General features: G+C 32.9%; 1 pseudogene; it reads right to left on the bottom strand.

The window, feature by feature from the left end:
* Nucleotides 1-10,690: 10,690 nt before the first annotated feature.
* Nucleotides 10,691-15,123, bottom strand: LOC149536061 (uncharacterized; annotated as a pseudogene).
* Nucleotides 15,124-16,850: the final 1,727 nt, after the last annotated feature.

The raw sequence follows: 16,850 nt of genomic DNA, 5'->3' as shown, positions 1-16,850 counted from the left end.
ACAAGAATCTCCAACACATGAGTATGATCAACCATGCAATATGACATCTCAAGTGAAGGTTGATACTCATGAATATCAATCCTTCAAGACTTAACTATCTCCTCTAAAGTGAAAGAGACCTCCTCCAAATGTTGTAAGAAAGTGTCCACAATTATCTCAAACTTGAAAGAAATATCAAGTGGAGAATCATGAAGGTCAGAATGTTCCCTTGCAAAAACTAAGAATATTAATGTCATCAATATTGTCTCCCAAATCTACTATTTAGGACTCTACAAAGAAACCTTCAATATCTATCAAGAAGTCATCACAAGAGTTGTAATTGGAAGACATTAAACTCCCTACTATATTGAATCACCTAAATCCATGGTTGTGTGAATGCAAGTATCATCAAGAGAAATAATAGATGTATCATTTGCGATGCAATTTGAGGCTTTGGATCATCAAGACTCTCTTCTTTTGCAAGAGATGTGATGAAATCTAATGTATCGTCATCACAGGGTATATTATCTACATTTTCAAGTGAAAAGGGACAAAATGCATCAGGATGAATTGGCACTGGAGGAATATTTGAATCTCAAAAAAATTCCCAAATAAGATCCCAAGCAAGGAGAGGGGAATCATTATTCAAGGTCATAGAATAGGCTATATGATATCTATAGGAAGTGAGGCTACTACAAATTGTACCTCTAATATATTGATTTTTATAATGTCATACTTCTTGCTTCCAATATGTCTTTGGCTTAGGAATCATTCCATAAAGATGAACCAAGTTATTAAGCCATCTACAATGTGTGATGATGCCTTTTCCCTTTATGCATATTTATCCCTAGTTAATTATATGATAACATGATGTGGTGTTTGCATGATTACATCAATAATTCGCCCCCAAAAATGAAATGAATGAAGAACCCCCCCACCCCCTCTAAATATATAATTTGGGCACTTTATATGTAGTGTGAGTACAATTTTCACTTGCTCAATTTGGACAAAGTGGACTTTTGATTATGATTATTACAACAAGAAATATGAAGCAATAGCAAAGTTAATACATTTTGAACACTAGATCTCTAAAGGATCAACAAAGTACAAGTACCCAATATGCAAAAATGATAATTTTTTTTGAAATTGACATTTTAATCAAAATAATCCTATTTTTTGATATAAAATCTAAAGTTATTTCTAAAAAACAACACCTAAAAATGTGTTTGTATGAGCTTGAACCAGGTTTTTGAAGTTGTAAAGCAAAGGATTGGAGAAGTACAATCACAAAAATATTCAAATTCTAGAAAATATGTCCACCAATATCATAAAATAGCTGCACCACTAAAAAATACAAGAAATTTAAGCCAAAATAAATAAATAAAATTGCATCAAAATTAGAGTCCCTAGGACCTAATTATGGTTGTGCAATGTCGGACTACCAAATCAAAAATTCAAATGGTGAAGGGTATGGTTGTGCAAGTCCTAATGATGTTAGAAGATATATGCATCTAAATTTGATGGTCTCCCACCTATCAAAAAATAATACTAGGTGATGGTTATACATGTGTCAAATTTAAATTCTAAAATAATTGCACAAAAAGCAATTTTTTTAAAATATCACCTTTGCGACTAAATAGGCTAACTAGGCATAGAGGTAATGATGTGTCTCCTTTGCAATGCCCAAAAAAGAAAATATTGTAAACTGATATCAAAGAATGAAATATTCAAATAGATTTTGTCTATGTTAGATCGAATGATCAATGAAAAACTAGAATCACAGACTTAGGTCATGCTCCGAGGCTGATTGGAGTAAACCCTCATGTTGGGGTCTCAATCAAAATGATGTCACTATGCTTTGATTTCTTCAATGAAAGTTTTAATAGATATCTTGATCTCAAAAATCTAATGCACATGTAGGGTAGACCAAGTTGGGCTTGTGGGTCCTTGTTGACACATGATTGTGTATGTCAAACTGGAATGAACTCTGAATGAATATGTGATTGACTGTAGTTGCTTGTCTTACAACTCAAATGACCTTCAATTCAAATGTGAGATTGATATTAATAGTTTACAAGTCAATCGAGAATAAAATCACATCTCATTAGTAATCGATTGAATAGGGGCCAAGGATTGGTGAATTAAAGATCTAGATCAAGAGTTGATGTGCTTGATACCCATGAGTGGAGATGAACTCAACCTCAGTTGTTCTCTACTACTTGGGTTGACACAATGTTGCATCATATCACCTCTAAGGGAGAGCTCAAAGTCAGATGCACCTCAAAATATGTAGGATGTCAAGTGGAAGGCCTATGATCACTCAATCAATACAATATTGTGCAAATAAGAAGATTCAAAGATATCACTTCCTATAATGCCTTGAAAAACTCTAATTCTAGATGTCGATGCCTGGTCGAGATTGGCCTACTCAAGTTGACAATGGGAACTAGTCAAAGATGCAAAAAATTATCTTGTACATGGGTAAGCTATACTTGAGGGACTTAATCTTAGGTAGATGTGTACAAGCTAGCCTACTCTTATTTGAGCCAAGTCAAGGGCTCGACAGGGGGTGCGGGACTTTAGCCCTACATTCCTTGTGTGAATATTGTAAAAGTCTTCAAATAGAAAAATCTACAAAATTTGATTTGAAATTGAGCATGTGTAGAGCATTATTGTAGTTAAGGAAATCTCTATATCTAAACTATATAACCTAACATGCCTTGCAAACTCGTACAAATGCATAGTACTATAAAAATAGGTGGATTTTGCCAAAATGATCACCCAAAATTGCAAAAAAAAAATAATGACAAAACTATTTTATAGAAATATGAACAAAAAATTTTGGAAATTAATTTTTTAGATCCGCATTGTCAACATGTAGATCGAGCCTTAGGGTTCCAATTTGCAAAAAATATTTGCCTCAAATTTGATTTTTGCTCAACATAGGCAAATTTATAGTCAAAATTCATCAGAATGGCCACCCAAAAGTAATGGTGAAGTTTGACCTTGTTTTGGATGCTCCCACAAGAATTTTGATCCCAGATCTGAATTGTGGCCTTCCAAGATGAAGCAAAAATACTTCCTAATGGCTATAAAATGAATTCTTGTATACCTATAATACCATGTAGGAATTTTCCTCAAGCTCTTATATCATGTAAGAATTTTCGTAAGATGAGAATAAAATTCCAAGATCTAGAAGCTTAAGAGATAACACAAGAGAGATAGGAGAAATGATGACCAATTGATTTAGTCTATAATGAACAAGAGTAAAATACTCTATGGCTAATTCATATTCATATAGAATGAATATAGAAGTGCATGAATATATAGGCAATGCAAGATGACTACGAGTTATGCAATTGATAAGCACAAAAACTAAGCACATGTCGACAAAAGGAAGATTATTGTCCATTGTGCATGTAATTACATGCAACAATAAAAGCATAATAATACAAAGGTGTATCACACAAAGAGAATTGTGAGACAACATGTTCTCAAATAAAGTGCAAACTCCTATGTGTCTACATGGAAACTAATATCAAAATGCATTATATTACATAAACTTAAGTAAAGTGTAATTAGTAATATTAAATTACACCAATAGAAGTGACACCTTGTAGTAAAAAGGACATCCACAACACATAAACCAATAACCTACAAGAAAAACTCTCATAACAAGTCTCCAAACCTCTCCCAAGTTCTCCACATCCAAAAAAGGAAAGAGATAAAAGAATAACCATTGTTATCTCTCATATGGCATATATGAACACAAACTAGTGATCACAAGCTCAAAAAAATCCTAAATCTAATGTAAGTGAAACTAAAAATCTAAGTAGATAATCGAGACCAAAGAAAAACCATGAAAACCATAATCTATATCACGTCATTCTACACACACCTCTAGATGTAAACTATGCTAAGAAAGATATCCTCCATAAAGGACCATACAAGAAGCCATAAAAGCACCCTAACCATACCACATAACTAATCATGGATGTAAGCCTCTCATAAGAAGATAAAACTCACAAAATATTCCTAAACTAATTAATATATCCAATAAAACCATCTCCCAAACTCAACCAACATAACCACATATTTAGAAGGAGATAATCAATGGTAATCTATATCTAAAATAAATCCTCTAGAAGTAACTTATTTACCATAGCTCAAGGTCCATACCAATTAAAGACAAACACAAACATAATGCACCTAGGATAAATAATAGGTTGTACCTCTCAAGTAGTAAACCATAAAGAAGATCAAGAGTGGGCAATGCAAATGTTCACCAAGATATCCAAGTCTCCAACCAAGACTCATCTAAGAAAAATATCCTCTCAAGTCATACCGGGTGAATGATTCTTGGATTTCCTATTGAAAATATAAACCATCCCAACAAATAAATTTGTAATAAAAGATAAATTAGCATCACCATAGTCTCTAAATATCCATGAGCACCTGCAAGTGATCATTATATGCCAAATCCAAATGCAACATAAAAATATCATGAAGTATACATCAAATGATCAATGTACTCAATACCAAGAAACTAAACCAAGATCAATTTAAAAGTTTTAACCATGGTCTCAAGAGCATAAACATGACAATTTGATCCAAACCATCTCAACCAAATAGATACCATACTCAATATGAACATACCATAACATGTCAATATTATAAATACATATAAATATTATACCATGAGATAATAATGGAACTATCCTAACAATAAGGATAACATGTCAAATGAAAGCATAAACCAAACCTCCACCAATAACCCCTTGAGTCCTTAAGATGCAACCATCTTCACACATAATGAAGTTAAATAACACTACAAGTGCACCATGAAAATGTCAAAGATTCTTCTAAAAAAACAATATCTAAGCCTTCCTCTAACATCTGTAAACACTCAATAAGTATATCAATGCCAATAAATCCCACTCAATTGTGGTACCGAGTCACCTATGGAATTATAATAATTATATCCTATATGTTCCAAATACATACAAACAAATTAAGTATCAGTAAAAAGTGAAGCCAATATATCCAAACCCAAGAAGATACAAACTAAACTAGGAACCAATCCTACACTACCACATCATCACTATCACAAAATTCTACTAAACTATGTATCAAAACTATTCATGGTATCATGATGAAAACCATCCTCCAACCATGAGAATTAACCAAGGCATCAAACCATAAAAGAACTCAAAGTGAACACCATAAGATCCTAAAAAGAAAACCAAATAACTATGATCCTCAATCAAGAAGATATACTACCATAACGAAAATAAGGAATCCAAACCAATGAACATCAATAAATTAGTTGTACATCCAATCATGTCATGTCAAAATTTATGGCACCAAGAATCTAATTCTCAAAGTTTCCAACCTATTAACATAAAATAGTAAATCACAATCCACCACCATGACTATGTTTAGTAACAACATATCATCCCCTTTACATGAAGAAAAATTATTAAATCGCCTAAGAGCATAGACATCCCAAATTGATGCAGGAGCATCCTAGGGAAGTCAAAAATCCCATATGTAGGGGATTTTTTCTTAAGTTTTTGGAGTTATGAATTGCATGGTTGGGGATTTGTTCAAGGGATACTGGGGAACCTTTCCTTAAGAGCTCATAAGGATTGGATGGATCATGTTGAAGTTAGAACTATTTTTTGTGTGCTATTTGTGCATCTTGTAGTCATTGATCCTTAATGAATCATTATTTTTGAATTTAGGGTCTTAAAGAGGACCTAAAATACTAAAGTTCTAATTCATATAGAGTTGGAAGTTATTGCCATTTTCCTTGGGTATCCATTTTAAGTTAGTTTCATGTAAAATGTGCAGTTTTTCATCTTGTATAGTTTCATATGATGAAATGGGATCTTTATAAGTTAGGGAAAATTTCTTGGGTCATGTGTAGACCTAAATATAACTTGGAATTGAGTTTTTTTCATGATTTCTATAGCTTTAGTTTACTCTTCCAAGGTGGACCTATACTATAATTAAATGCTTGACTAGTTGACTTGTGGCTTAGCTGGCTATATAAGGAGCTTGGGTGGATGAAGAAGATTATTATCGTGAATAATGATTTGGAGGATTCAATATAATCAATAGAGGAATACCTAAGATAAAGAAGTTGAGAAGATCTAGTTGTTGTGGTTTAGAAACAAGGAGGTTTCTTGGCGGATTGCAAGCACATGTTTAGATCTCGCTGGAGGTATCTACTAGATTGTTTTTATGTTATAGATCTGGGCTAGCTAGGATTTTAGTTGTATCTTGAGGGATCTTGCAGAACTATTGTAATTTCTTTATATTTGGCCAGAACTAGGAATGCCTTATAGCCTAATGCATTTCCTGTAATCAATTATTTTATGAATAAAGAGTTGTGAATTGGTATCAGATCTTGGATTATTGTATTATTTCCACTGTGTGGTTATTTGCTATGGGTTGGGATATCTCCTTTGGGAATTCTCCTACCTTTCTCTGCATCAGGTGGTATTAGAGTAAAGGTTTGATCTAGTTGATTATTGTAGAGGGTTTGCAAAGATCTTGGAAGAATCCTCCAAGAAGATTAGACCTTAGGGCGATCGAAGATCTCTATGATGTTGTGGAAGTGGGGATCTTAGAGAAGGTTAAAGGAGATTTCCAATCTGAGATGGAGCTGATGAAGAGTGATATGATCCCTAAGATCATAAGTTCTATAGGTGGTTCACCTTGACATATGGGTACTAAAAATGGTTATGAGGAAACTATTGAAGACTTTGAGGTTGCTAGATCAAGTAGTGAAGGTAGAACTAATTGAGTTAAGAGACCTATGAGAAATAACATTGGTTAGTTTGATAGATCTAGATCTTAGTTGAAACTAAAGTATAAGATGGAGGTTTCTAATTTTTTAGGTACTTTAAATCATGAAGACTTGATTGATTGGATTGAGGAATTGGAAGACTAATTTGAGTTAGAGAATATTGAAGACCCACTAAGGGTGAGGTTGGCACTAACTATGTTGAAAGGACATGCTTCTCTTTGTTGGAAAGAATCACATTGAGGTCAAGAAGAAGAAGGTGAATTGAAAATCATTAGATGGATATTAATGGTTACTAAACTAAAGGCAAAGTTCATTCATGTAGATTATGAACTTGGGCTATTTAAGAAATTACAAAATCTAAAGCAAAAGGATATGACTGTAAAATATTATAAAGAGGAGTTCTACAAGTTGACTATTTGGTCTAGACATAGAGAATTCTCTAAGGAGAAGGTGGCTAGATATATTAATGGTTTGAGATTTAATATTCATGATGAGGTTGGTATGTTGAGTATTGCTTCAATTGAAGATTCTTATTAGTATGTTTTAAGAGTAGAAGAGAAGATGAAGAGGAGACATAAAGGTAATCCTCAAGGAGAGGATAAGTAGGATCACTCATGAAAAACAAACAAATTACTATAGATGAACCAAATACTATTGAATAGAGGAAGAGAATAGAAAAAGGTACATTTATTGGTACTTGCTATAGATGTCATGAAGAAGGACATAGAGATTATGAATGTCCTAAGGTTAGTGATAGAAGAAGTGTTGTAGTGCAAGAGGTTGAAGATTTGGTGAATGACCTTGAGAAGGATGGGGATAACTTGCTGATTTAAAGAGTGTTTCTTGGAGAGAGGACACTAGAACCTTTTCAAAGGAGGAATTTGTTTGTGACTCGTTGTAAGTCTAGTGGTAAGATCTGTAATGTGATTATAGATGGTGGTAGTACTTCTTGGTGTTTGAAACATTATAGGTTTCAAATTATCCTAATGAGAATAAGACACATCTAGGGGTAGCTAACTCCTATCCTTAACACATCTTTTCAAACACTGGGCCAACTTTAAGGCTAGAACCTTCTTCTACTTCAAGCTCTACAAAACCTAGGCCGGTGGACCTTAGATTCAATTAATATGGTACTAGTGCAAAAACATATTCCTAAATCTAAGAAAGTAGATTTAACCCTTATATCTCCTAATAACCCATGCAATGACATAGATCTATAGTAGTTAAATTAAAATCTATGAAATTCACATGTTGAGTGAGGGCATTCTATTATAGCTCTTCAACATAAAATATAAATATGATTTGAATTTGATTTGATTTTATGTGGGTGGGGAAAGTGGATGAAAACCAAGTATAGAGAACAACCTAATGATCTTGTAGCTGATTAGTACCTGATCCATTAGGAAAATTCATAAATATTTCTTATGCATTTTGGATATCCTAGACAGATATCCTATGCCAAGACTCCAGATCTATCAATTTAACTTGTAAATTGGATATCAATGTTCAATCTAAATCTCATTTTTACGTGATATCCTCCTCAATAAACCTACAGCCCTGTTGATTTCCCTAAAGCATTTACATAATGTTGAATTATAAGCAATAATGAAACAACATACAACCTTAATGGACTACAACTATGATATAGGCTCTTTGCTCGAAGATCATAAAACATTACAACTCATTGAGAAAGGAGACAAGATTAAAACTAAAACTCAACACTTGCTATTCTTTGTATTGATTTCCTTGAAATAATACATGAAAATGCATAAAATTGACTCACAAGACACCTAATAAACCAAATTATACAATAACATATGTTGTCATACAAGAGAGAAAATGGTTGAAAAGAGAAACTAATGGGATGCGAAGGGGATATCATAGCCAAATGAAAGCTTCATGGTCTAGAACTAGCACATCCTAGATCTTTCCATTCAGACTTCATCAATTTTAGTGCCAATTCTGCTAAATTTTTTCATTCCAAAATTTTCAAAATTTTCCAACCCTTTACAATGGATGAGAAAGAAGAAGATATAGACAAGGAATGAATTCTTGGATCTAATCTAAAGATGACATGTGTCCACTTGAAATTCGCTCCTTTGCATTTGTTAGTGAATAGATTTCCCTCCAAGGAAATCCTTGTAAATATGATCTTGAATGCCCAAGTAAGAGGACAAATTGATACCAACAGTTGGATAGGTTATCATTGGATTGATAACCTTCCTTTAAATTTTATTAGATACAACTCCCCATGTAAGATATATAATGAATAGACCATGGATGCTTTTAACCAGAATGCACAAAAGGATTTCAAACATCTACCTATAAACACAAAGTAGATGCAGAACAACTAAATGAATATGATGAAATAAATGGTAAATGACACAAAGTCCATTCACCCTGAATGCTACAAGGATGAAATCAAGACATACATTTTTCATCTTCTTGAAAAAGTGTAGAAATAGAGAATATATAAAAGAGACAATGATAGTAAAAGCACATTTAGAGAAAACTAAAGTGATACAAAGTTCACAATTAGTGGAAAGAGGATCGATCAAACTCAAAGTTTTGATAAATAATCAACTTTTGAGTCTCCCTTCCCTAAAGTATAGAAGATGCAAAGACCTTACTGTGCATTAGAAATTACAATCACCATTAAAAAAATTTGAAACTCCTCCTCTGCATTATATAAAAAAATCATAACTCTCCTACTTTCTAACACATAGTTCAGAAAGAAAAGAAACCCTGGCTCTATTCCCTATAACCTCCACAAGAAAATGGGAAAGTTCATGAAAATTTCTCCCTTTGTTGTAGCCCACAGTCTACCATCTCTAAGAGAAAAGATGGAACCCCCATTATGTTTGTCTTCTTCCTTTTTTAGAATTCTAGAAATCTTCTTTCAATCCCTCTAACCGTACTTTCCGGTGACATCTGTTAGTTCTAATAACTAATTCTTGGATGGTGATTGATCTTCCTTTACCTCTTTCAATAATTTCAATCTCCCGTAGTTGTAATGCTTAGATCTGAATTGAATATTAGATATCAACTTCTAATGACATTTATCATTAAGGTTATAATATAATACATAATCTTTCATATTCTTTCCTAGAAAGATTATGTAGGAGATATGTTTACAATCCAAAAATTTAATATTCCAGACTATCCTTTTTAAACCTAACTCAATAGTTTCAAATGTGTATGAGAGTAGGGATAATGAGCTTACAAGAAACCTTTATTCATGCAAAATAACACTCTTAATGTTAAAATATGCAAATTATCAGGGTCAGGAGTTCATTCCCTTAATGCCAACCTACACATATCTTTCTTTGTCCATCTCAATCTTCAGAGATAGGTATGAAATTGGATTTCATCAAGTATAATTTTTGGACCTCTCATTCCATTGTTAAGGTGCTCTTGCAAACTTCCATACACATTCAAATTGTTCCATCCAACTTGCTTGCTATATTTTCTGCACCATTAAACTTTGATTTCTCAAGCTTTGATTTCTTTAAAATTTCAATAAGTCACCACCATAGCCTTGAAGTCTCAATTAAAACATTCTACTTTTTCTAAACATACTATAAGCATAGAAGAAGATAAACCTCAAATTGCAAGTTATGTTATTGAAAAAAAAGGTGCCTTCAAATTCTAGGTTTTCAAATCCAAAAATTTTCCTAACTAGGTTTCCATTCAAGAAACATAAAATGTAATGAACTAATACCACAAGATAACTCTTGGATGCAAATGGCTCCTTCATGAAGGTCAATAATATTAATTAACCACATTGTTTAATCTTGTAGATCACATCGACAAGATAAGAAGTGGCCAACTTCACTTTTAAACTTGTTATAATCAGTTTATGATCCAGTTGCCAAAGTTCTTGAAAAGCCTTACTCATCATGCTTTAATTTATATATAATCATTCTCTTTATTATTTCCAATTGTAGAAGATGTGGGTTTCATTAGACACGTTTGAAGTAATGTAACTACCAATGAAGTCATGTCACAAATGAAGCTAAAACCTTTGTATTGAAAAGGAACACTATTTGATAGGAACAATACTATAAGTGGACCCATTAGTATTGGAGAAATTAAGTTTGCAAGGGACTGAGCACCAGAAAGAAGTCCTTGACTTTTTCCTAGTCATTTGGACTTGCTCCTTGTGATACAAATACATAAATAAATGGTTTAACAGGCACATAGATAACTCAAAATGATGTTGAAAAATATGGAATGAAGTTGTCCAAGCCAATCTTCTGAATATGCCGCAAGCAATAGATGTACCCAATGCCATGCATAAGGCATTATGCTCTCCCAAGAAATGATTAAGTATTGGCAAGAAGACAAGCTGCGATATAATGGACCCAACCCCAACAACTAACAAAATTTGACACATATAATGTGCCTTAAGATTCCACTTGAAGAAATGATTATAGTTTCTTTCATTGACTTCCATATTTGAAAGATGATAGTCTTACACCAAGGTGATAATGACCTCTACTGAAAAGTGTAATCTTAAGAGAGAAGCCATGCTAGTAGATTCCTATATAAGCCATACAAATACTGATAATACTTCCTTGGGATATATATTTGTAACAGTGTGAACCACATAGTATGCATATATAAATAATTTTGTATCTTTGATTGAAAAAATTACCCCCAAGTGCTAGCGCGCGCGCGTGTGTGTATTGTTGAATTGGTGCGGTCCTTGAGATTGATTGTCATTATGCTTGGTTCCTTATACTATGCCAACCCATATTCCATCTGCACTTTCTCTATAACCACTATGATGATAGGCATTCATCTTCAATTTGGATGTCGTATCTTCTAATTGCAATATTATTTGTAGTCACAAATTTCCATGATGAGGAATCAGGTTTCATGTGCCATCACATGCATGAGTCTTTACTTTTCACTTTTGAATGTCACAGTTTTGAGCTTGAAATGATATCGCAACTCATAAACCTTGACTACTACCCTTGTTACTTTTATATCATCCTCACACGAGCTTTTCTCTCAAGCCTGAGCATCTTCATCAATCTTACCGATCAACTGTTGGAACTTGCATTATATTCACTACCTCCCTATCGACAAGGAAGAAGGTTCAGATTTCTTGATGATAGTTTGACATATTTTGTGGGAAATCATGATTATGTACATGCAGAGAATTCTTGCAAATATTTTGAGTAACTTCATCATTTTGTAATGAAACATTGATATGAACCTATACGTAACTTCTTCTTCTATGATGCTTAAGACATGGGTTTTAAAGAATGATTAACATGATAAACCCCATTCCAACTTTATCTCCACTTCACTTTAATGAAAATCCATATTTTGAATTTTCTTTCTTATAAGTGCTTAGGGATTTAGAACACCACACTCACAATCTTTGAAAATTAGTATCTTTCCAAATACCTCGAATGTCCAAATTTCTATATTTATGAATACCCTTTACTTTAGACTACTGGAACATCAACTCATACTTTGATCTTGAGATTTGGATGATTTCTAGAACTTACAATTTAAAATTTGACCTTGGACCTCAAACCTCATGCTTATGGAAATAATGGCACTTCAATAGGCATATTGAGAATTCAAATCTTAATCTAAAATCTGACATCCTGAGTCTACAATACAAGATTTGAACTTCAAACTTTGACCTTTAAATCACTGGGCTTCCATTTTGAACTTGCACTTGAATCTATAGATGCTAAGTCTTCAAACTTTGAGAATATGAACTCTTTGGATTTGAACCATTATATTTTGAAATCACCAAAGACATTTATAATACCAAATTTGCTAGGTCTCCAAACTGAATTCAAAATCTTCTCAAAATTCAACCTTGTTCAAACAAATTAAACTAGTCCAAACCACTTGACCTATTCTTCATCTTCATTTGCACTTTTGCACCCCTTTTTTTTGAAACTATTGAATTGACACAATTTGAACCTGAAATATGAATTGAGACAAAATTCTAAACTTTTCTAAACTAACCAATCTACATTTTGAACTACTTCAAACCATTTTGAACCTTAGTTTGAAGCACTTCAAAGAGGTTCAAAACCTAAAATTGAAAGTTTAAATTCTAGGTCCATATGTGTACTAACAGAGGCTCTAACTGTGGGACTATTTTTGATGCAAAAATAAAGAACTCTAGTAATATATGGCTAAAGATGAGTGTCTTGTCCATTGGACAAATAAAGTCAACAAAAATAGAAAATGTGGAGCTGCTTGTAGAGAGGGTGGAGGAGACTAGGGCAAAACTAGCAAACAAAAACTCCTAAACTACCAACAAGCATGAAGCTTGTACATTATTCAGACTACCACTATGCACAAAAAACCTTATTGACAATATTTACTAAGGTAGAAAGAATACCTACCATAAGAATCAAAAGAAAAAATAAGTTATGTGAAACCATTTACTGGTTGGGAGAAATAGGAGCCTTTTTGAATTAGCAAATCGTACCTCAATTGAACAACTCCAAACCATTGCTTGCTGACAACTCTTTCAATGCCAAACTTCAAACTGGCCATGTACATGCATATGCTGATCCAAATCTCCTTTTTGAATAGCCATAACTCATCATGGTACTCATCTTCACTTAAGAATTGATCTTTCACATTCTGCTTCATGCTAACAAACATAAAATGTAGAGATCTCACCAAGAAATGATGCACAATACCCTAAAATACTATCATGAAGATTCAATTCCTACACAGGTTCATGGTCAACTTGCAGCCATAGAGATGCCTCATTTAATATAGGATCAACCCTTGGATATGTGTCTTCTTTGTTTCTTTCAAGGAACTAGCTGTCATCAAACATGTCACAAATTCCATCCTTTTCTCTTTTCAAAATGCCATCACATGTTTCAGCATTTCTCCCACAATCCAAATCAAAAAAATTGTGCACAAATGGATGAAAATAAAAATTATCAATGAATTCTTCATTCTAAATCTAATTTGAACAAATACCCAAAACATCATCAATGAAACGATCTAGCTTGAGTGATGACAAGAATGTGTCTATGATTTTTTCTTCCTCATTAAGAGGAGTGTCATTCAACATCTTAGCTAAATCACTACTAGATTGGAAATTAGTTTTAGACCTCCTTTCCTCAAGAAGAAAATTAGCATGAGGATTTTCATTGAAATATATCTTTACCTTATTTTCATGAAAAATTGCTTCTAGCTGAAGATATAACAAGAATTCATCAATGATTCCTTCTTATTGATTAAGTGATGTTCCTCTCCATGCCTTAGCTGAATAGTTTACAGACTTAATATTAATTTCAGCATCTTTATCATGAGAAAGAAGCTTTTCTTCATGTTTCCATAATTACATATTTCATCATCAAACTAAACAAATCTTTGCATGGGCTGATTACTAGTTTTCAAACATGCAGAATCATCTTCACTTTCTGTGAAAACAAGAAGTTCATTTCCATGTTGCATATTATTCTGAATCCTTTCATCAAGAAAACTTTTCAAAGAAAGATGATTAATATTGAAAGTGAAAGACTAAAATTCCAGAGGAAAGTTATCTACTTTCTTATCAATAGGAACTTCTGAAATGTGATGACTATCAATTTTCTCAAAACTAAAACTTTCAAGACATGGAGAAAAAGATTTAGATGCACCTCCATTCAAATCAGTATTAAATATAAGGTCTACTACTGCAATATCTTTGGAATGGAAAGATTCAAGAATAGGATCTTTTTCAGCATTCACATTCAAAGAAACAATACCCTCATAATCTCTTGTGACATTTAAAGATTCATTTTTAGATAAAGAACCACAAGGAAGCATTTCAATATAATCTTCAAGAAAAGAATGATCACCATGATCCTTTACTATAAATTTTTTTACATGAGATGAAGAAAAATCTTGAAATAAGATTTGACCATTATTGCTTACCATTTCTCCATTGTTAGCACATATATTCTCATCTATTGAAATTGGATCAACATGAGGCTGGAGTAACTCTGGCTGTACTTCTTGGTCATTCATGACAAGGAGATTGAGATGCATGGTTGAGACTGAGATAATGGGGGGTTCATCATCATCTACCTCCAAATGCTTCTTCAATAGGTCACCTTCTCTTCAAGATTCTGCAAATCTTTCAACTTATGAAATCTTCTACAGAGGCCTTTCCACAGTAGCCAAGATCTTGCATCATCTGCAAAGATTATATTTTTCTGGATACCCTTGGAAATACTCTCCCTAAATCTATCCACAAAGTCACATAACACTTTATTATCAATTTGACAAAGTTCCAGAAGAGAAGGGTTTGGCCTTGGTTTTCTCATCATTTCTATATCCGGCATGCTCTTCATATAGAATCACCAATATCTTGCACACAAAGATAATTATAAAATTGAGGAAGCAATGTTAGGCACTTAAATCTTCACTTCAATTCCTTAGCGGAGTTGCCAAAAATCTATTAGTGAATAGATTGTCCTCCAAGGAAATTCATGCAAATATGACCCTAAATGCTCAAGTAATAGGACAAATCAACACCAATAGTTGGATAGATTATCATTGGATTGATAAACTTCCTCTAAATTTTATTAGGTATAGCTCCCCATGTAAGATATACAATGAATAGACTGTGGATGCTTTTAACCAGAAAGCACAAAAGGATTTTAAAAATCTAACTATAAACACAAAGTAGATGTAGAAAAACTAAACAAATACGATGAAATAAATGGTAAATGACACAAAGTCCATTCACCTTGACATGCTACAAAGGATGAAATCAAGAAATACATTTTCCATCTTGTTGAGAAAGTGCAAAAATAGAGAATATATACAAGAAACAATGATGGTAAAAACACATTTAGAGAAAACTAAAGTGACACAAAGTTCACAATTAGTGGAAAGAGGATCGATCAAACTCAAAGTTTTGATAAACAATCAACTTTACAGTCTCCCTTCCCAAAAAAATAGAAGATGCGAAGACCTTATTACACATTAGCAATTACAATCACCATTACAAAAAGCTAAAACTCCTCCTCTGCATTATATAAACAAATCAAAACTCTCCTACTTTCTAACACATAGTTCATAAAGAAAATAAACCATGGCTTTGTTCCCTATATCCTCCACAAGAAAATGGGAAAGTTCATGAAAATTTCTCAGTTTGTTGTAGCCCACAGTCTGTTGTCTCTAAGAGAAAAGATGGAACCCCCTTTATGTTTACCTTCTTCCTTTTTTAGAATTCTGGAAATCTTCTTTCAATCCCTCAAACCCTACTTTCTGATGACATCTGTCAGTTCTAATAACTAATTCTTGGATGGTAATTGATCTTCCTTTACCTCTTTTAATATTTTCAATCTCCTATAGTTGTAATGCTCAGATCTCAACTGAATATTGGATAGCAACTTATAATGAAATTTGTCATTAAGGTTATAATATAATACATAATCTTTCATATTCTGTCCTAGAAAGATTATGTGGGAGATATGTTTACAATCCAGAATTTTTATATTTCAGACTATCCTTTTTAAACCTGACTCAATAGTTTCAAATGTGGATGAGAGTAGGGATAATGAGCTTACAAGAAACCTTTATTCATGAAAAATAACACTCTTAATGTTAAAATATGCAAATTATCAGGGTTAGGTGTTCATTCCCTTAATGCCAACCTACACATATCTTTCTTCCCCCATCTTAATCTTTAGAGATAGGTATGAAATTGGATTTCATTGAGTATAATTTTTGTAGCTCTCATTCCATCGTTAAGGTGGTCTTGCAAACTTCCATACACATTCAAATTGTACCATCCAACTTGCTTGCTATATTTTCTGCACCATTAAACTTTGATTTAGCAAGCATTGATTTCTTTAAATTTTCAATAAGTTGCCACCATAGCCTCTAAGTCTCAATTAAAACATTCTACTTTTTCTAAACATACTATAATCATAGAAGAAGATAAACCTCAAACTATAGGTTATGTTATTGAAAAAAAGGTGCCTTCCAAATTTGGGTTTTCAAATTCAAAAGTTTTCGTAACTAGGTTTCCATTCAAGAAACATAAAATGTAATGAACTGA

The sequence above is a fragment of the Cupressus sempervirens genome, chromosome 10 (genome assembly GCF_028749045.1).
Source record: "Cupressus sempervirens isolate cs-2001-9-10 chromosome 10, ASM2874904v1, whole genome shotgun sequence".
NCBI classification, from domain to species: domain Eukaryota; kingdom Viridiplantae; phylum Streptophyta; class Pinopsida; order Cupressales; family Cupressaceae; genus Cupressus; species Cupressus sempervirens.
Note: the sequence above shows the minus strand (reverse complement) of the source record. Positions and strands in the feature narration are given on the sequence as shown.